Genomic DNA, 21329 nt, shown 5'->3' on the forward strand with positions numbered 1-21329 from the left:
AATATCATAAAACAAATTACCAATCAAAAATCAATATGAAGGACTCATCTGATTCATTAATACGAATGAATCGCTGGGTGACAATGATGTGGGCTCAGGTGGAATCCCTCTTTCCTGGGTCAGGCACTGCAGCACATACTCACTTGCCATAAAATACTTAGATTCTCTCATGCAAATAGACAACATAAAAGAACTCACTGAGTGGTCATAGAATTTCAGAGGAAAAAAGAAAATTCTTCATGTTATAAATTAGAATGCATCAGAAGAATTAGTTACTAAAATAACCTCAGTTCAGTTCAGTTCATTTCAGTCGCTCAGTCGTGTCCAACTCTTTGCGACCCCATGAATCGCAGCACGCCAGGCCTCCCTATCCATCACCAACTCCCGGAGTTCACTCAAACTCAGGTTCATTGAGTCGGTGATGCCATCTAGCCATCTCATCCTCTGTCATCCCCTTCTCCTCCTGCCCCCAATCCCTCCCAGCATCAGAGTCTTTTCCAATGAGTCAACCCTTCACATGAGGTGGCAAGAGTACTGGAGTTTCAGCTTTAGCATCATTCCTTCCAAAGAAATCCCAGGGCTGATTTCCTTCAGAATGGACTGGTTGGATCTCCTTGCAGTCCAAGGGACTCTCGAGAGTCTTCTCCAACACCACAGTTCAAAGGTATCAATTCTTCGGCTCTCAGCTTTCTTCACAGTCCAACTCTCACACCCACACATGACCACTGGAAAAACCATAGCCTTGACTAGATGGACCTTTGTTGGCAAAGTAATGTCTCTGCTTTTGAATATGCTATCTGTGTTGGTCATAACTTTTCTTCCAAGTAGTAAGTGTCTTTTAATTTCATGGCTGCAGTCACCATCTGCAGTGATTTTGGAGCCCCCAAAAAATAAAGTCTGACACTGTTTCCACTAATTCAGCAAAGTATGAACTAAGAGGTTATGTTTTATACTTCTACAACTTTTACTACCTTCAAAAATCTCTGCATACACATAGGAATAACCAAGAGTTCTTTAGGTCAACTGCTCTGAGCAAACATAACATGTTACCAAAACCATTGAATTATGATTATTTTAATGAGACTATTTCTTATGGTTGCTTAGAACAAAGGCCTTATTAGGTGGATACTCATGTTACTGTACTCCTGGAATGAATCTCTGTATCATCTAGTCATGAACCTGTGGAGTATGAAAGAAGTCTCAGATGCTATCCTATCAAGAGCCAGAGAGAATGTGAAAAAAAGTAAAAGAACTTCAAACATTCATAGAGAGGGTGTTCAGCCAGGTGAGCATCCTGCAGAGGACTTTCTTGCTTTGCTCATGAATGAAAGACCTCTGTAATGCAGAAGGAGTTTTGAAATATCTCATTTTGTAAGAAAAAGTTCATGACTTCTATATTCTAGACTGCTACTACATAAAGCAGGAGCCTAGTCATTCATAGTGATAGATTCTACTGTAAATGAATCAGAATTTCACTGCAGTTTTTGACATGTGCAGCCTTCCCTGCATTTCACACAATGCCACTGAAAGCTTGCCTCTTCCTGGGCACTGGTGGTTAAAATATTTTCAAGAGTAAGAGAACTGGAGAACAGAATTTCCAAGATCAGCATTTTCTTCAAAGTATCCCAGGACATCTGCTATTGAAGTTCCACTTGTCTTCTTTCTCTGCTCTCCTCAAATCAAAGGATGAGAGTGGGAAGGAAGAAAAGAGAAAGTTAAAACTAAACTTGAGTTATGTTTCTGCTTTTTAGATTCCTAATAGGTTTCTTATAGGCTGGCTCCAAAATCCATATCTAGAGAGTTTTATATTCGTTGTGTCTTCCCCAAATCTTAATTTGATAATTAGAAGGAACAAAGATAAGCAAATACTAATAAAACACATAAGAAGTCATTATCTTTTGGGTATTCAGGTTATTCTTACAGTCAAGAGGAAGATGGCCTGAGCTAACACTGTCTGGTGAGAACTCCCATCCCTGCCGTCGAGCAATGAAGATAGGCATCATTCTGCATTTTTTAACCTGTTCCACTGCCTGCACAGGAATTCATGAAAAATTGACATTTACACCAAACTCCTGGCATGCCGACTCCTCCATGACAAGTGCTAAATCCACATCCATCCCATCCAGCTCTGAGATGGCTGTAATGATCTATCCCATAGCAAGCTTCTTTGAGCTTTACAGCTTTTTAATGCATGCTTTGTGAAATGGGTCTCCTCTTAAAAAAATAAACACAGACTCTCTAGAGATGTCAAAATCTAAGAAGGCAATTTGTCAACATTTCTTATAGTCATTTAATAGAAAATCAAAAGAAAATTCACTCCTACAATTGAGAGAATGAAGCTCTTATTAAAATTAGTCACAAATAGCAGAAGCTGGCATTACAAAGAAGACCATTAAGAGATTACTTAAGAATCACAGACAGTTATTCTGGGTCAAGTTATTAGAATCAAAAATTAGATAATTGTTCATCATTCTGGTCATGCTACCAAGAAGACTGAATTCTCAGGATTCTTTATGAAAGCCAGCCACGAACTGTCAGCCAACTATCACAGTGTTACACCAGAAAATATAAGTGCTTCGCACCTTTGTATAAATAGCATGAGCTTTACTGAACTGTCTAAAGATTGTTAGGATGCTGTATTAGTTCTTCTGAGCTGCTATAACAAAATATCAGAGGCTTAAAAACAATGGACATTGATTTCCACAGCAGGGTCATGCAGGGTCCTTTCTGGTCACACACTTCGTACTGTATCCTCACACGGGGGAGGGCTCGGGAGCTCTGTGCATCTCTTATATATACAAGCACTCATCTCATTGAAGAGGCTTCATCCTTACAAGTCCATCACCTCACAAAGGCACCACCTATGGATGCCATAACCATGGGAATCAGAATTACATCATATGAAGTTTCTGAGGGACATAAATGTTGAGACCATAGCAGATACAAAGGTGAACTGGCTCATCCTCCTCCAGTGGCTGTCGTCACCCACACTCCACTGATCCTCATTTCCTGCATCACCTTGCAGCCATTCCATACATTCTATCACTCTGGGTTTCACAAGTCCAGGTCAGTCAAGTGTCAGCTCCATCTCATATTCAGCCTGTTCAATGTCTCCCTCTCCCCTGCTGAGGCCCAGGGGACCTACCAGGAAGTGCAGATGTGTCCATTTCTGCAAGGTTCCTTCTCTCTCCCTCTCTGGATCTTCATTCCTCGGGCCAGGTTGGAAGAGGGTAGAGGGTGACAAGATGGGGAAGTTCTGACATCACTGACTTACACGGTGCTGTCGTAGCCCTTTGGTGTCAAGAAGGACTGACCTGGAATTCCCCCTGACTGACAACTGTCTCACTTGTGGGGCACCCTTGTGATTTTCCTGGACATTCACAAGTTGGAGATATCCGACTTCATATGTTCTTTTTAAATCAGGGGAAATGTTCTGGCCCCCACAGCTCCCCACCTGCAGTAGTCACCACAGCCTGTTTCCCCTGCTCTGCAAGCACCTTCTGGAGAAAATTAATTAGCCTGAAGTCAGCTACCCACTAGCTGACCCGCAGGAAACCCATGTATCATTAACACTCCAAACAATTGAATGGTAGAAATACTGGTGTGTATCTGACCCGCTTCCTGAGGTCTCTGAACAATTCTGTGCTCACATAGACATAGAGTAGACCAGAAAGTTGGATCCATAAAGATACATTTAACTGAGGAGTAAGATACCATTCTTTCCTTCTTTTATAGTAACTATCTTTGTAGATAATTATTTGGCCTTACAAACATCCCCTATAGGTCCCTGAATTACAAAACCCTCCAAACATACTAAGTCTCAATAGAGGCTACAAAGACATGACTAAATCAGGGTTGCTCACCTTATTCAACTGCCTCCAGACAAACTGTGATGAGGCCAATCTCTTGGCTAGCTCTCCTGAGAAGTCCGTAGTGTTGCTGGGCTGGTTCTGCAGTATCTTTATGGCTTTAGCAGGACTTTCTAATAAACAAGACAATGGGAAATAAAAAGGTAGAAGGGAAAGGGGAATGAAGAGGAAGGAAAGAGAAAGACAGGAAGGAAAAGGAGAAGAGGGAAAATGAATAAAAGAATTGGGTTTTGAAGGTTGAAATGCTATTAATACTAGAATACTGTATATAGTAAAGGAAAGGAGAGTGAAGTCGTTCAGTCATGTCCGACTCTTTGCGACCCCATGGACTGTAGCCTACCAGGCTCCTCTGTCCATGGGATTTTCCAGGCAATAGTACTGGAGTGGATTGCCATTTCCTTCTCCAGCGGATCTTCCCGACTCAGGGATGGAACCCAGGTCTCCCGCGTTGTAGACAGACGCTTTACTGTCTGAGCCACCAGGAAAGTCCCATATATATATTGGAGAAGGAAATGGCAACCCACTCCAGTATTCTTGCCTGAAGAATCCTAGGAATGGTTGCACAGAGTCGAACACAAGTGAAGCGACTTAGCATGCATGCATGCAGGCACTGGAGAAGGAAATGGCAACCCACTCCAGGACTCTTGCCTGGAGAATCCTAGGGACGGAGGAGCCTGATGGGCTGCCATCTATGGGGTCGCACAGAGTCGGACACGACTGAAGTGACTTAGCCGCAGCAGCATATATATATGATTTAACTTTTATACCCTAAGAGCAAATATCATCTCAAATTCTTGTTTTACCTCCATTTTCTCTTTTCTCCTCTTTTTCTGAAACTGTCCTTTGTATTAGGAGTATTCTTTTGTTGCTACTAATTGAGTTGACATAGTTCTAGGGATGAACAAAATCTGTTACCTCTTCAGCACAGAATCTAGGGAAATTTTCTGCTGTCATAAATACACAACCTTCACACATATACAGGAACACTGTTCAGCAAAACCAATCTCTTCCCTCAAAGCCAGGGTTATCTTTGTCTGAGTCCTGCTCCTGCCTCTAGCTGTGATGACCCAAACCTTTCAGAACATGACAGAATACTCTGCCTCAAAAAAATCTATTAATCTCTCCTTTTGCTCCTGCATGCATGCAAAATGCCATCTTTCTGGCAGAAGATCATGGGAAAGACCTGTATGCACTTTTTTTCCAAATCATTTATTGCTGAAAATATCTAATTTCACTGTGTGACCCTCTTAACTTTCTTTCCTTCGATGTCTAGGTATTTCTAGCAAAGAAGGTGGTATTTATTAGAGGATAAATTTGGCAATAAAGGGGAACAAAGCAATTGTAGGAAACATACACTCACCAATAGCCCACACGTCTTCATGTATTTGTATCTTATAAAGCTTATTCCAAGTATAAATTTAAGACTCTGGATCAACAACACAGGTGGTGATATTGAAAGGTGTCTCCCTGCTTGACCATGACATATAAACGAAATACTAGAGATCTCAGACAATACTGAGCACAGTCATAGGTGTTCTGTAGAGACAGCAAGGAGTAGCTGAAAAGAGGATATTGGGGGTGGATTTAACAATCATTCCCCTGCTATCCAGAGTGCATCGATTTTTCCCTCTTTTACAGATTTAAAGCAAGATTGCACTTGAAGAAACTGTCCTGCTATAGCAAGAACAGTAGCGGTGGTTATTGAACAGAAACAAACAAATGAAAAACCCTAAAGTTCAGTGACCAATTAGATTAGTAAATCACGTGTCATGGAGACAACAAGGACTTAACTGAGCTTTTAAAAAAATCTCTATTTTCCAGAAGATGGCTCTCAAGTTGTGCAAAAGAAAGAACGACATAAACACAAAAATTACTATATGATATGGCAGACCACAGGACTGGAAAAGGTCAGTTTTTATTCCAATCCCAAAGAAAAGCGGTGCCAAAGAATGCTCAAGCTACCACACAATTGCACTCAGCTCACACGCTAGCAAAGTAATGCTCCAAATTCTCCAAGCCAGGCTTCAACAGTACGTGAAGCAAGAACTTCCAGATGCTCAAGCTGGATTTAGAAAGGGCAGAGAAACCCAGATATCAAATTGCCAACATCCACTGGATCATGGAAAAAGCAAGAAAATTCCAAAAAAAAAAAACCCATCAATTATGCTTCACTGACTCTGCTAAAGCCTTTGACTGTGTGGACCACAGCAAACTGTGGGAAATTCTTAAAGATATGGGAATACCAGACCATCTTATCTGCCTCCTGAGAAATCTTATACAGGTCAAGAAGCAACAGTTAAAACCAAACAAAGGACTTTTTCCAAATTGGGAAAGGAGTATATCAAGGTTTTGTATTGTCACCTTGCTTATTTAACTTATATGCAGAGTACATCATACAAAATGCTGGACTGGAAGAAGCACAAGCTGGAATCAAGACTGTCGGGAGAAATATCAATAACCTCAGATATGCAGATGACACCACCCTTATGGCAGAAAGTGAAGAGGAACTAAAGAGCCTCCTGATGAAAGTGAAAGAGGAGAGTGAAAAAGCTAGCTTAAAACTCAACATTCAAAAAACGAAGATCATGACATGGAAAAAGTGGCAGACTTTATTTTGGGGGGGCTCCAAAATCACTGCAGATGGTGACTGCAGCCATGAAATTAAAAGACACTTGCTCCTTGGAGGAAAAATTATGACCAACCTACACAGCATATTAAAAAGCAGAGACATTACTTTGCCAGCAAAGGTCTGTCTAGTCAAAGCTATGGTTTTTCCAGTAGTCATGTATGGATGTGAGAGTTGGACCATAAAGAAAGCTGAGTACCAAAGAACCGATGCTTTTGAACTGTGGTGTTGGAGGAGACTCTTGAGAGTCCCCTGGACAGCAAGGAAATCAAACCAGTCCATCCTAAAGGAAATCAGTCCTGAATATTCATTGGAAGGACTGATGCTGAAGCTGAAACTCCAATACTTTGGCCACCTGATGCGAAGAACTGAGTCATTGGAAAAGACCCTGATGCTGGGAAAGATTGCAAGCAGGAGGAGAAGGGGATGACAGAGGATGGGATGGTTGGATGGCATCACCGACTCGATGGACATGAGTTTGAGGAAGCTCCAGGAGTTGGTGATGGACAGAGAAACCTGTCCATCTACTACATATCTACTACATTAGGGAGCAAAGGAGCTGAGATATTAGTATACATATAGCATTATAAGGTATCAGTGATAATCAATTCTGACAAAAATACAAGAAACATTCATTTTTTTAACACACATACATCTCTCATGATTATGCTGCCATGATGTGCTACATACATTATTGTAGGGTTACACTGGAGAGAATCCCATAAGGATTGTTTATGCATTAGGGAGGATCATTTATGCCAAATTGGAGAGTTTGTGATTATTTTGCAAGGCAGCAGGAAACCAGGACATTTTAGTGCAAGAGAGCAGTATGTTCAGAATTGACAAAAAGAAAACATTAACCAGTACTGACAGGTTGTGGGTGTTGAGACTGGTAGAGAAAAAGCAGCAGCCCAGAAACAGCTGGGAATATTATGACACTAAAGGAAAATCAAAGAGGGCTCTGCCAAGCTGAAAGAAGCAAAGGATAGGAAAGACACAGGAAAAGAAATAGGCCTTAACCACACAGACAGAATGAGGCAGACATTAAGAGTCAAAAGGCATTCAAGAACATGCGACTAGATGAGTAAATAAATGGCTGGAAAGTCAGAGACAAGGGAGGAGATAAACTAAGGCTTTGTCCAAAAGCATCTGAACTTTATTTTCCTGTATTTCATTCACTTTGTACCAGAAATCATCAAAAAATGTTAAGTCACTGTAGCAAATCACAGAAATAAGTACACTCAAGTCTCTGCTAGACTCTATCAGGTACCAGAACCAAAGCACGACTACCCAGTGATAACAAGCAGTAAGTCACTGGTCCGTTTCAACACTTAAATAAGACATACATTGTAAAGCATACAGGATGAATGGAAATAAAATGAAAACAACCCATTCCTCTACAGAGCCAGCCTGACCCAAATCCTAAACAAAACGTTAAGTAATGCCCTCCTTAAATATGTGTCTACTTCCTCCAAGAATTTCTCATTCCTTTCACCTGAATCCACCCTTGTTTACTATCCCTTCATTGTTTTACTCTCAGCAGGTCAGCTAATCACTAATCAAATAATTTAAAGTGTTCAGTCCTAAGATAATATTCATATTGATGGACTATTGAAACTGAAAATCTTTCTAATCTCCTGAAAGTAAAACTCTAATATTGGAAGAACTCCTTCCGAGCCTCTTTCCAAAATGCCCAGTAGGCAGCAGATGAAACTCTAGCTACTCAGATGTCTTCTGCATAATTATAACCTATTTTGATAATAAACAAAAGGAAGACAGATGAGGCAATGAAAGATGTTGAGGAAGAAATGCACAGAACAGTGGAAAAGAAACATATGCTTTAAAGACAGATCTCTGCCTGCACACCATACCAAGTGTGATGGGAGCCAGGTGGGCCTAATCAGGGGTGGATTTTTCAAGAAAGCTCTCTATGAATTAGAATTGAGAAATCTTATTCAGTTCAACTATTCAAACATGATTCTTTGATGCTAAGACTCAGAATGACTTGTCCCACAGTTAACTGCACTAAATTGAAAAATGAATATACTTATTGCATTTTGGAACGTTGCTAAGAGATCTTAAAATTCTCATCACAAGAAAAAATCTTGTTACTATATTGTGACAGATGTTAACCAGACTTACTGTGGTGATCATTCTGCAATATATACACATATCAAATAGTTACACTGTACACCTGAAACCCATATAACATTATATATGTTATAGATGTATGATGATCATACAAGCACTATGTTTTATATCTAAAACATGTATTGGTTTATATACACATATGTATAAACAAATGTACACACACCTATATACAGAAACTTTTCTTAAAGGAATATACTTATTTTGGGATAAAGAAAGCAACTCAACTAACATTTTTTGTTTTTTTTCCAAAATTACATTCTAGCTAGCATATTGTGACTAAAACCTTATCTCCAAATGTACTTTATGTTTATGCTGATAAAGAAAACAGAAAAGTGCCTTAACCTTGCAGCATTAACTGCAGAACAGTTTAGTCACAATAGCTCATAAAAACCACTAAATTCTGAAACTGCTACTGTTGTTCAGTCATTAAAGTACTCTGCTGTGCTATGTTGTACTTAGCTGCTCAGTCATGTCCAACTCTTTGCAACCCCATGGACTGTAGCTCTTCAGGTTCCTCTGTTCCTGGGGATTCTCCAGGCAAGAATACTGGAGTAGTTGCCATGCCCTCCTCCAGGAGAACTTCCCAACCCAAGGATCGAACCCAGGTCTCCCACATTGCAGGTGGGTTCTTTACCGTCTTGAGTCACCAGGGAAGCCCAAAGTACTCTGCCATTGGTCATGTAACAAATGTTTTCTTAATTCCCACTTGACTCAGGCACGCTTATGGCAGGCAGACATTGGTCCTCATGGAACTTATATTCCAGCTGAGGAAGACAGATAACCCACAAAAACCATGGATCCAGTATACTGTATAGTATGTTAACAGGTGATCTGTATCTGTACTACAGGAAAAGAAATAGTAAAGCAGAGCAGGTGATACAGGGAGTAAAGGTAAGAAAAGGAGGTGATTTTAAAAAACGAGGAGGAACCCATTGAGGGCAGCAAACTTGCTCTCTTACGTTCCAGATTCAAGGTTTACCCTATATAATCCAATCTCTTGCTCTTCTGCCCAACTTCAAAAATATTTCCATCTCTAAGGCTTTATGCAAACTCATGCAAACATGATTATTTTGAACATTTTTCCCTCTCTTCAGTTGAAATGATTTCATAAATAATTTGGGGGTAAATTGGGCTTCACTGGTGGCTCACATGATACAGAGTCTGCCTGCAATGCAGGAGACGCAGGTTTGATCCCTGGGTTGGGAAGATCCCCTGGAGAAGGGAATGGCTACCCACTCCAGTATTTTTGCCTGAAGAATTCCATGGACAGAGGAGCCTGGGGGGCTACAGTCCATGAGATAGCAAAGAGACAGACATGACTGAGCAACTAACAAACTACTTTCCAAACTACACTACTCCCAAATTAAGTAACATTTTATGCAGCAAATTTTGATAATTTTCTGTTTTCAAAAGAATTAATTTCCAAAATATTTTCATTTTTCAACACATTGTCAGTGATTCAAATTGTATAATGCAAAAATATTATATATGCATTGCTATTCTAATATATTGTGATATTTTAAAAATATACACAAAGTATAAATTAAATGAGTGAGATAAAGAGTCATAGAAATGCTATTATTCTCTTCTCAAAGGGATGAGGACATGCGATTTTACGGCCCCTGGACTAATGGATTCAGTATGCCCACACATAATTATAACCACCACAGTTGTTTAACTGTCATAATAAAATAATTTCTTTTACATATAATCTAAACCAAAGCTCTCAGAATACCACAAGGGGCTGAGAATAAAATTATATGTGAATATATCTCTTCATATGCATATATAAAATTTTGTAAGTTCAAATAAGTAATCATCATTAGTCATTTTATTATTCCATCAATTCAGATACTGCAACATACTTCAAACTCTACAACAGATTTCTTTTTTTCAAGGGTTTAAATCTCAGGTCCTAACAAAAGCAGAGCAATGGCCTATAAGAATAAGTAAAATATAGTATAAGTATCATTATATACATCCATTTGTAAAGAGAAATAATGAAGAGATACAAGACTTACAGTTTGTTGAAACAGAAGGCATACTCGTTCAGAACAGAATGTGCATATGACCTGAACCGAATCCAACAATATATAAAAACACATCGTGATATGTTTCTAGTCCCTTCCTTCCTAAGTCTGGTCACATACCTATCTCTTCAAAGGGTGTAAGTAAATCAGCGATACAGTCAGTTGGGGTCCCAGTAATAATATTATCACAACAGCAATATAGTGACAAATACCCAAGGAAAGCCAAATCAGAAATTGACCTTTCCCATTAAAGTTAATCATGACAAGGGTCATTCTAAAGGCCTATCAAAATCAAGTATAACTACATTTACAGGATAAAGAGAACATTTCTATCACGTAGAAATGACGGGTTATCTGGTATTCTTTTTTTGAGGCTCTAGAACCACTCTTGATCATTTTCTTTCATGTTATGAACCTTTGGAGATTGACCAGACCAGACTGCATCCCTCTGGCTCCCTTGGCCTCTGACTTCTACTGGAGTTTGGCCAATGGAAAACACTACCAGGAGACTGGAGTCAGTGGAGAAAGAGATTAGTGGATTTGATTCTTTCCTCTGACTTCTCTTCTGCTGGGAAGTGGCCTAGTTTCTTCACTGAAGACCAGAGCCCCGGTCAGAGGCCCTCACCTTCAGCTGCAGCTATATACAAGTCTCTCTAGAGACTGCAATGTCCTCTTTCTTCCTTTGTCCTGTGGACCTAAATGTGTTCATCACTCCCTGTTCTTGCATGTCTCCGACAGGTTTTGCTATTCCTTTTCAGTCATCCTTTACTCTAGTACAACTTCCAATAACTGCTTAAGTTCATTAAGCTCTCTTTATTTTCCTTACCTGTGTAAATCATCTTGTTTTTGAACAATGATACAGGTGGTTATGGAGCTGCTAGATAAAGATGGTTCCTCAAGGACCTATCGCTAAAGTGTTTACAACAGGAGGAGGACATCTTTTTTCCTGAATTCAAAACCATAAATATAAGAATATGTCTCAGATCGCATAAAAATAAATGCAAAAAAATCATTTACAAAAGAAAGAATTTACTCTTTTACAGAGTATAAACTTTAACCTCTAAGATGAATAAGGTCTGAGGATCTAATTTTTAACATAGTGATGATGGTTTGTAATGTATTATTGACATTTGTCAAGAGTGTAAAACAAATGTTCTCACCAAAAAAGATTTTTAAGTAGTAAATAAGTGAGGTGATAAATGTCTTAACTAACTTGATAGGAGGAATCCTTTCATAATGTATAGCTATTTAAATCATCATGTACATTTTAAATATCTTGCAATTATATTTGCTAATTATATTTCCATAAAACTGAAAAAAAAGAAACACATCATTGATTTAGATGCTTTTTATATAATTTCATGGATATTTCAGCCATTACTCTTGGCATGAAAAATGGGTTTTTTTATTCCAGGTTTTTTAATCCCAGTGGGATTCATTTGATAGAAAAGGGAGAAACCTTGGAAATCAACTAGACTCTCCTCACATTTTCAGTTCAGTTCAGTTGTTCAGTCATATCTGACTCTTTGTGACCCCATGGACTGCAACACGCCAGGCATCCCTGTCCATCACCAACTTCTAGAGCTTACTCAAACTCATGTCCATTGAGTCAGTGATGCCATCCAACCACCTCATCCTCTGTCATCCCCTTCTCTTCCCACCTTCAATCATTCCCAGCATCAGGGTCTTTTCAAATGAGTCAGTTCTTCACATTAGGTGGCCAAAATATTGGAGTTTCAGCTTTAGCATCAGTCCTTCCAATGAATATCCAGGACTGATTTCCTTTAGGATGGACTGGTTGGATCTCCTTGCAGTCCAAGGGACTCTCTAGAGTCTTCTCCAACACCACAGTTCAAAAGTATCAATTCTTCAGTGCTCAGCTTTCTTTATAGTTCAACTCTGACATCCATACATGACCACTGGAAAAACCAAAGCTTTGAGTAGACAGACCTTTGTTGGCAAAGTAATGTCTCTGCTTTTTAGTATTTTAGATATATATATATATCTTTCTATTTTAGATATATATATATGTAATATTTTAGAGATATATAAATAAATCCAAGAGTGGTTATGTCACTTATCTAAACTCATAAAACTCCATGGCAAAAGTAGAAACCAAGTTTCCTAAGTTTAACTAAATGTACATTCCAATAAACAGTACTATCTCTTTGACACTTTACTTCTCAAGTACATACAGGTTTGAGCATGAACTGTTGCAATCCTTGCTGTCTCTCATAAATCTATTGGTTGTATAACTTTAAATACGCTACAAGCATATATGACTTGTGCTTTAAGAGGCAAAACTGCAATGGACAAATAAGTGCCATACCCTAAACAGCCTGAAAGGCTGTTTTCAACAGTAGATATTGACAAAGGGCACATTTCTGCTGTGGTTCCTGAAGACCTAGCAAATAGAATCTTTTTGGAATTTGCAAAAACAGAAACTGAATACTTCAGCTATTTCTAAAAAGCCTCATTAATTTTATTTCTATTCTGTATAAGTTACACTCCTTCAATCACCAAATAAATTCTCCTACATGACCATTAAGTTTCCACAGATCCTCGAATGTCTGTGTTTCTGACGATCAGTCTCTTCCTAGGTTATACAATTACCAGCAAAGCTCCTTCAGGCAGGCCCATATATCATCCACGAACTCAGCCAAATATCACATACCATATGTCAATATTTCTGCTTAGATGTCCTAAATGTATTTTCAAACAATTTTTATTTGGAAGCTAAAGTGACTCTCAGACAACATTTCGAAAATATCTTTCCTCTGGGCTCTATGCCTGTGTTTATAGATGTCCCTCCATAATTGAACATAGAGGGGGAAATGTACTTTTTATGGGGGTAATTTTTTCTCTTTCCTCCCGATTTATTCATCTGGGAAGAGGAAATGAAAAAATATGAGCCATGGAGTTGAACATACTATAAACTACATCTATTTTTGGCGGGCAACAGACCTATGCACTGTCTTCAGAGTTGAGCAGGAAACACTCACCACTTGGTTTCTGCTTTGGCTAGGAGTCCATGCAGCCTATTTCTCTAAATTGACAGCAAAGTGCACAAAGACAATATAGAAAACAAAGCAGATGCCAACAGCAGGGCGGACCCAAACTAATTGAATAATACTGCTATAAGTTCTCAGCCTTTCCTTACAGGACTAAGCTTGCCTTCAGTGAAATCTCTTATATTTTCAAATCCTATATACCATCTCATGGCTTCCCTGGTGGCTCAGCGGTAAAGAATCCACCCGCAATGTAGGAGATGCAAGTTCAATCCCCTGGGTCAGGAGGATCCCCAAGAAAATGGCAATCCACTCCGATATTCTTGCTGGGAAATTCCATGGACACAGGAGCCTGGCAGGCCACAGTCCACGGCGTTGCAAGTGCTGGTTGGACACAACCTAGCAACTAAACAGCAAACACACCATCTCAAAGCAAGAAACAAGGACATTCTGTGAACATCTGAGGATGAGTGAACTGCAGCTCTAACTGAATGGTGAGTGCTGTTAGGGAGCAAAAGGAGGTAACATTGAGAATATAAGTTCTTAGCTCCTAAAAGCAGGTATCTGAACAAACGTTAAAAGAAATCATTTCAACAGTGTGAAATATATGCTTGGTATCTTGAAAATCAAATATTCATTTTGTGTACCTGATTATCAATTTTGTATGACTCCAAATGAAATGGAAAACAGAGTAAGGAACACGTATTCTTACTGGGAAAAAAATCCTTTTAATTTTACAAGAGCCTAAAGAGAAGGGTGCCATAGGAGGCAGGAGTACAGAAAGGAAGTGAGTAAGTGCAAAAAGGAGAGCTTCTCAGCTTTAAGGGATGGACTAGATCCAAAGTCCGAGCTCAGAGAAGGAGAAAAGTACGCCTCTCCCCTGTTTACTTCCAAACCAAACTGGGTCAGAACTCACGGAAGCATCATAACTACAGCCACTCAGCTTCAAAAATGGGGAATACATTTCTGTGAACTGGCATTTGAAACTAACCACCATGTTAAGCCTGCTTCTATGACAAATGAGTTCAAAATGGTTTACAAATGAACTTTCAGAACAAAACCTTTCCCAGGTAAGGGATCTCCTATAAAAAGGCAAGCAAAGGGGGAAAAAATGTCCCCGGAACTAATTCTCCTATGCCTAGGAAAACTTACAGAGTTGTAAAAAGAGACAAGTTAAAATTTAAAATTATTGCAAGCCACCAAATCATACGTTTTGGGTAAAATAAATGTAGCCCTATAAATTGATGCGTTAACAAAGACTATGCTACATATTACTTTAAATGCCACTGTTCAATAACACCAGGTACATAACTGCATTTGAATTTACGTAAACCATTAATGTGTTTACTGGTAAGCAGTGCTCAAAAAAATTTTTTTAATGGGTTTAAAGTGTGATTAGGTTTTCCAATTTTAGTGACAAAATTCTTGTCTATCATAATAACAAATCACTGACTACTTGATTTCATTTTAAAGTATCTTGGGGACTTCTCTGAAGTTGTCTTTTTAGTCATGTGTTAGTTTATTCACGTGTTTATTATTTGCTTCTATAAGTACAGATTCCATGAGGGCAGGCACTTTGTATTGGGTACAGACACAGAGGAGCTGCTGAGATGAATGAATGAAATGAAACTATTTTCCTAGATCCATCTTACTAAAAAAGTGTAAATGCTAAAGCTACAAATGGGATATTTAAATCTGCAGCTAATTGTTAGAATCATTTGAAATTTGAATTATTTCCAAAAATCTTTCAATTATCACTAAGTCATTGACTTATAAATTCATGTAACTATCTTGATCTCTATACAAAGAAAGTCAGGTTTAACTATACATTTCTAAATATAATCCTATAAGGCAAATCTAAGGAAAACAATTCTATGCCCGTTAGTTTGATAACTAAAGGCCAACACAATATAACAGAGAAAGCTCTTGGCTTGAGAGTCAAGAGACCAAGATTCTCGTCTAAACATTTACTCACTAGTTGTGGGAGTTTGCGTGGCCATTTGACCTCTTTGAGCTAAAGTATGATCTGTAAAACATCAAGACTGGATATGATTATTAAGACCTATACTTGTTTTAAAAGTCTATCAGAACAATAAATTGTTAGCTAGAGGAAAACTGTACCATGCATATATGCATAAGAATAGTAAGCAACACATATAGTTCTTACCAAGTGCCAGGCATTCTCCTGAGCATTTACCAGCGATTAACACACAAAATCTTCACAAACTAGCCTGTGAAGGAGCCTTCATCCTCCCCATTTGCTTCTGGAAACTGAGACTAAGGACAACTAGACATGAATAGTTAACAACCCCAAGTGACCCACTCCCTGCCGGCCCCTCATCCTCCTGGTCTACCACAGTCAGCTCAAAGCATGCCAGCCTTCTCCCTGGACCCAGAGCATTCAACCCTTTTCTCATCTCAGATCCTTTGCACTAGCTGTTCTCTTTGCTTGGAGGATTCTTTCCCTGATCTTTGTGTGGCTGATTCTCTCTCAATGTTCGGGTCTCCTATCAAAGGTCATTATCCTGTCCTGATTCCTCTAACTAAAGTCATCACCACACTTAGCCACTTCTTTTTTTTCATAGTATCCAAAACCATCTGAGGTTATCTCTTTTGGTTATTTATGAATTTATTAGTGTGTTTATTATCTGTCTCCCCTAGCTATTAACAGAATATAAGTTCTACAAGGGCAGGGATTTTTCATTTTCTTCACTGTATCTTCAATACTGAGAACAGTGTAGGGTACAGAGTAGTTACTGATAACAGGAATTAAGTGGATGAGTGAATAAATGATAACATAATCAAAAACAATTTTCCTACATTCTTCTTAGTTGTTCAAAAAATGTGAATGGTAAAGTGAATCACAGGATATACTGAATGTCTGCCGTGCCATTTAAGTATTTTCAGACAATGGAGGAAGGAGTTTACTGACAATATTTACTAGCATTTCTCAGAATTTCTGCTTTACCATCAACTCCTATCAAGATAATTATGTAAACATTTCTTTTTTTTAATTGAGTGTGTTCATTTCAGAGAAGAGTTCAGATCTTTTATTAAATCACCCAAGAAACTGAGTGACAATATGAATCATCAAAAACATTGAGCTCACCAAATTCAATACTTCCAAGAAGCATTAAACTTTATATGAAAATTTATATGCTTAAAGAACATAGCACAAGTGACATGCCACACCAACCATGCTTCATGTCCTCCATGGGGAAGGTGGTATAATATTTTATCAATAGAGAAAAACCCTATAGAGGGAACAGTGAGCAAATCTGGAGTGCAGTCTGACTACACAGGGGGTCAGCTTAAAGAACACAGGAATCGCTGGACTCAAAGGACACAGAAGAATGAAAGGTTAAGGCTTTAACTGTTCTGCAAACTCTCACACTCACTTCCATAAATTTAAGGTAGCTTTCAAAATCTATGTATTAAGCAAAAACAAAATCTCAACTAAGAAGATAAAAAAATGAAACCAAGAGAAATCAATACTGGAAGAAATTAGTGGATACCAGGACTGAAACAAATACATAAGCTTCCTGTGGATCCGGACCTTCACTAGAAGAAGGCTATATGTTGACCCTAGCTTTTCTAGAATCCAGTGCCAGGGCAGGCCTTGGGGGACAGAGCCAGGAAGTTCAGGATTCAGAAGTGGCCCCATCAAGTACTTTATTAACAACATGGATGAGGAGGGCACTTGTGGCTCAGGGCAGGCATTCCTAGTTCTGAAATCCAAGAAACTCTTCTCCCATGGGTCCTGATAAAGATGGTGCTGGGTGATGAAACAAACCCAACATTCTTACACTAGATGTAGCATAATGTTTCATAAGACTGTTTCCTTATAAAATTACTCACTGTGGACTGGGGCATTGCACTAAAGAAGTAACTCAATAAAAGCAATTATATGAGGGGACAACAGCAATTAAGAAGTCAATTAATGCAGTTCTCAGCTGGACCACATACTCTTACAGTGATGTGTGTGTGTTTACAAACATACTTTTGTTCAAGTGAGTTTTTCATAAAATTGGTGCAGCGGGGACCTTAAGGTGATATTCCTTAACATGGACCTGAAGCACAACTGTCCCACGCTTTGTCTTAGCTTGGAATCTTATACCTAAATTGGGATGGGCTTTTAGAAGAGTTGGGCTTCCCTGATAGCTCAGTTGGAAAAGAATCCACCTGCAATGCAGGAGAACCTGGTTCGATTCCTGGATCATGAAGATCCGCTGGAGAAGACAAAGGCTACCCACTCCAGTATTTTGGCCTGGAGAATTCCATGGACTGTATAGTCTATGGGGTCGCAAAGAGTCGAACACAACTGAGCAACTTTCACTTTCACTTTAGAAGAGTCGTGTGCCTGCCCAACAGTATGGAGGGTGCACAGAAAGGCTTTCTCTTCCTCCAAGAAGATGTAAGACATTCCTAGGGATGTAATTTTGCATATGCAGATGAAGGAACCAAAAGTTCCCCAAGTTCTGCAGCAGAAGGTGGTGCATGTATGCTCAGTAGTGTCCGACTCTTTGCAACCCCATGAACTATAGCCTCCTAGGCCCCTAGGTCCATGGGATTACCCAGGCAACAATGCAAGAGTAGATGGTTGCAAAAAGAGCCTGAAAATGAAGGTCGTTGTTGTTCAGTTGATAAGTCGTGTCTGACTCTTTGCAGCCCGTGGACTGCAGCATGCCAGGCATCCCTGTCCCTCAGTATCTCCCAGAGTTTGCCGAAGTTCATGTCCATTGAATCAGTGATGCCATCCAACCATCTCATCCTCTGTCACCCTCTTCTCCTTCTGCCTTCAATCTTTCCCAACATCACACCTACTCCTTGGTCTTTTTTTTTTTTTTTAAAGTATCAGGAAAGTACCCTTAGAGTAGATAATCTTGAATAGCAGGCTGCTCTGTAGAGCACTGCTTACAAAATACATGCCAGGAGAACTAAATGAGCGAACTTACCACATAAGATCATAAATTATAAGGCAGTTGAATGAATAGCTTGGGCTTCCCAGGTGGCTCAGCAATAAATAATCCGCCTGCCAATGCAGGAGCCACAGGAAATGTAGGTTCCATCCCTGGGCCACAAAGATCCACTGGAGGAGGAACTGCAACCCATTCCAGTATTCTTGCCTGGAAATTTTCGTGGACAGAGGAGCCTGGCGGGCTGCAGTCCATGGGGTCACAAAGCATGGGACACTACTGAATGACCGAGCACGTATGCACACACGTGGATAACTTGCCAAGTTATTGACTTTTGTTTTGGAGTGGTGTACCTAGACCTTCTGTGGCAACAGACAGCATGGCTAGGTGTCTCCTAAGGCCACTGCGTTCATGGCACTCACACTATGCACTCTTACAGAAAATAAGGTTCTCTCTCTGCTTTGGTATAATACTCTAAGAGAATATTACATATATTTAATGTATTTACATGGTTGATTATCATATTTATATATTAACTTAGATTACTTAAATACATTATAATAAATATTCAATATTTAGCATATAATTCTTAAAAAAATAGAACTTCTGAACTCATCTCTAGGAATCTCATGCAGGATGTTGCTTACATCATCCTCTTAATGAGAAACTTTGCTAGAAATTTCTTTCTGGGATTAGTATACAAAATAATTTTACCTCTTAAACAGGTCTATTTTTAAAACGCATGAAATCTGTGAACTATGGAATTTTTCAGGTTACAATTTTTCACTCAATTGTTGAAAAGTTTAGTGCTGATTTTTAGTCGATTAATACTTAAGGCAGTGTAGAGATTTCTGTAACACTCATTTAATAACCTTATCATTGTTTATCTTTAACTTTTAAAGTTTAAATCATTTTATATTCTGAGTGTTATGTTTTATTTTCTTGTTGTGTTTAAAGTCTCCTTTAAGTCTACAGTAGTATAATGGACTTGTCAAAACCTGTTTCGTCTTCAGGAAAAATACGGGATTGAATACCGGTTTTATTGGAAAAAAAAGAAAATAAAGCTGGTGTACATTTTTAATCAGATGACTAAACCATATTTAACCATATAATTAGTCTAACATTTGGAAGAGGAGAAAATAAATAAGCCATGTGCTTAGTTGCTCAGTCATGTCTGACTGTTTGCAACCCCATGAACTGCAGCCCACCAGGCTCCTCTATCCATGGGGATTCTCCAGGCAAGAATACTGAAGTGGGTTGCTATGCCCTCCTCCAGGGAACCTTCCCAACCCAAGGATCAAACCCAGGTGTGCGGCATTGCAGGGAGATTATTCACTGTCTGAACCACCAGGGAAGCCCAAGAATACTGGCGTGGGGAGCCTATCACTTCTCAAGGGATCTTTTCAACCCAGGAATCAAACTGGGGTCTCCTGCATTGCAGGTGGATTCTTTACCAGCTGAGCTACCAGACAAGCCCCAAAATGGACTTCTTTATTATTAGTTTGGAACAGAATTACTGATGTGGGCATCATTCCCAAATATCCTTAGAAGTTTAAAAGTAAAATTAAATTGATTTCTCTTAAGGTGTTGAGAGTTTTGAGGGAGAAGGAGGGGGGCTGCTGCTACTGTTGTTTTATCTAAAACTATTTGTGAAAAGTCTAATTGTGATTGGAACTAAATTCAAAAATGTTAGTACACATATAAATTAGTCTCATGTTATGGGACTTCCTAAATCATTTGTTATAGAATATGAATCATTTGTGAAAGTATTTACTTTTAATATCTTCATTATTTTACACTATATCATGCAGAAGTAATTTTATTCAACTATTACATACGTTTCAAAATGCTCAATAGATTTGTCATAATCTTATTAAATGTTTTGGCAGTCACCAGAACACAGTAGGATGAATTTAACAAAAATATGAATATGCTGATTTTTTTAAAAGTCTTACAATATTTTGTAACTCAAGTACTCCAATTTAACTCACAGTTTGAATAGGAAGAGTGTGAATAGAAGATTTCACAAAAGTTTAACAGGAATAGTTTAAATAAAAATATTCAAACAAATTCCTTAAATTTCAATCCCCAAATTTCCAATATAGCCATATTTTTAAGTGTTGATAGCAGCATCAATTTTCTATTTCAATGTTTTTATAAGAAATATTGAATAACATATAATGGTTTTGTCTCGTTACATATGCTCTATCACTTTAAGATTTTATTTTTTACTTCCATCAAACACTTGATATACCATTTTCTTTACTGTCAAATACAGTTTTCAAGTATGTTGAATGACATATGCAGATATGTAGATATTTTCAATTCAGAAGATGAGGTAACAAGAGAAAAAAATTTGGGTGAAACTGTCGTTCAAATTAAAAATGTGCTGAACAATCACTATACAAACATTTTGGAAAAGACAGAAATTGGTAGAGAATAAAAAGCAAATGCAAATGAACAGAATTAAACTGGGAGAGAAAATTAACCTGTTTAACCAATATGCTTGAACTTCTAAGAAGCAACTGTGGGGTCTCTTTAGGCCTTCTAACAGATAAGAGGTGGCATAGAAATAATTTCATTAGTAAAACCAAGCTTTAGGCAGCAAAATATTCTTTGCTTTTTTTCATGGTAACAAGAACAGCCAGGTATGATTTTCAGTTCAGTTCAGTTGCTCAGTCATGTCTGACTCTTTGCGACCCCATGAATCGCAGCACACCAGGCCTCCC

At 38.7% G+C, this 21329-nt stretch overlaps 1 long non-coding RNA gene across 1 annotated transcript in view; it reads right to left on the minus strand.

Moving 5' to 3' along the window:
• The window catches only part of LOC113881407, a 527961-nt gene that overhangs the window by 20213 nt on the left and 486419 nt on the right, over positions 1-21329 (minus strand). Inside the window, exon 10 of the long non-coding RNA XR_003508031.1 lies at positions 3864-3982. This is a non-coding gene — a long non-coding RNA (uncharacterized LOC113881407). The remainder of the gene's footprint in view (positions 1-3863; positions 3983-21329) is intronic.

This window comes from Bos indicus x Bos taurus, chromosome 23 (genome assembly GCF_003369695.1).
Source record: "Bos indicus x Bos taurus breed Angus x Brahman F1 hybrid chromosome 23, Bos_hybrid_MaternalHap_v2.0, whole genome shotgun sequence".
In the NCBI taxonomy this organism is placed as follows: domain Eukaryota; kingdom Metazoa; phylum Chordata; class Mammalia; order Artiodactyla; family Bovidae; genus Bos; species Bos indicus x Bos taurus.